Genomic DNA, 1,272 nt, shown 5'->3' on the forward strand with positions numbered 1-1,272 from the left:
GGGGGTCTGGGAGATGGGCCAGGGGTGGGGTGGTCGTGGAGAGGGACACAGGGGGTCTGGGAGATGGGCCAGGGGTGGGGTGGTCGTGGGTATGGACACGGGGGGTCTGGGAGATGGGCCAGGGGTGGGGTGGTCGTGGGTATGGACACGGGGGTCTGGGAGATGTGGGGTGGGAGATCCGGGGTGGGGTGGTTGTGGGGATGGACACAGGGGGTCTGGGAGATGGGCCAGGGGTGGGGTGGTCGTGGAGAGGGACACAGAGGGTCTGGGAGATCTGGGGTGGGAGATCTGGGGTGGGGTGGCCATGGAGACAGGGACAGGGGGTCTGGGAGATGGGGTGGGGTCCCCCTGAGTCCGGCTCTGACCCCCACCTTTCTCTGGCAGAAGAAGCGGAAGCAGCTGGGGGCACCTGGCATGGGGCAGCGGGGGCCTGAGCCCCAGATCTCCGATGACAAGGTGAGACCCTCCCCCGACTAGCTCCCATCATCTCCTCCTTATCCCACCACTAGTGCCTCTTCCCCCACCCACCCACCCACCACCGTCAGATGGGGGGCAGCGGGGATACACCAGGGCTGGGCTGTTTCTCTCTTTTCCTGCCTGGAAGCCCCTGGATTGTTTGCTGGTGGCAGGAAGCCGGGTCTATACATAGTTCCCAGGGGCCTATTGTCTGGGTCCAGCCCCGCCAGTGCTGAGCCAGGCCTGGTGACCCCTACCACCACTTTCCTCCCCAGGAACCCTGCACAAAGCGGGTGAAACCCGTCGCCAAGACCCTGTCGGGCTCAGGGGCCCCCTCGGCCAAGGTGACACCCCTGAAACGCCTGAGCCAGTCGATCCAGGTACGCGGGGATCCCCCTCATCCCAGCACTACGGGGGCCAGGACACACGGAGCCGGGCTGTGCGCAGCCCCCTGCAGCAGGGGGAGGGCGTAGGATGGGGGGGTCCCCTGAGGATGGGGGTGCAGGGATGGGGAGGGGGCACCCTGGGAGATGGGTGAAGGGGGGCGGGGTCTGTATTCTGATCTCAGCCAATCACTGTCCATCCCGCCCCCACCCCTGCCCCAGAGGTCCATCAGCTTCAAGACAGAGCCCCGCCCCCCTGGCTACGTCCCGCCCTCCCGGACCGGGGGCTGCCGGCGCCGCAGCAGCAAACTCTGGAGCGAGACTTTCGACCGGGTCAGTGAGGAGCTTTCGGCCCACGAGGTGAAACGCCAGGAGGTGAGGGGCGGAGCCAGGCACAGGGGGCGGCGCCAGGCGGGGCGGGGCTGGGAACAGG

At 67.6% G+C, this 1,272-nt stretch overlaps 1 protein-coding gene across 1 annotated transcript in view; it reads right to left on the reverse strand.

Annotated features, from left to right (window-relative positions):
* Positions 1–1,272, reverse strand: part of LOC116818925 (RNA-binding protein 10-like) — a 34,108-nt gene that overhangs the window by 6,241 nt on the left and 26,595 nt on the right. The window lies entirely within an intron of this gene.

Source organism: Chelonoidis abingdonii, chromosome 11, assembly GCF_003597395.2.
Source record: "Chelonoidis abingdonii isolate Lonesome George chromosome 11, CheloAbing_2.0, whole genome shotgun sequence".
Taxonomy (NCBI): Eukaryota; Metazoa; Chordata; order Testudines; family Testudinidae; genus Chelonoidis; species Chelonoidis abingdonii.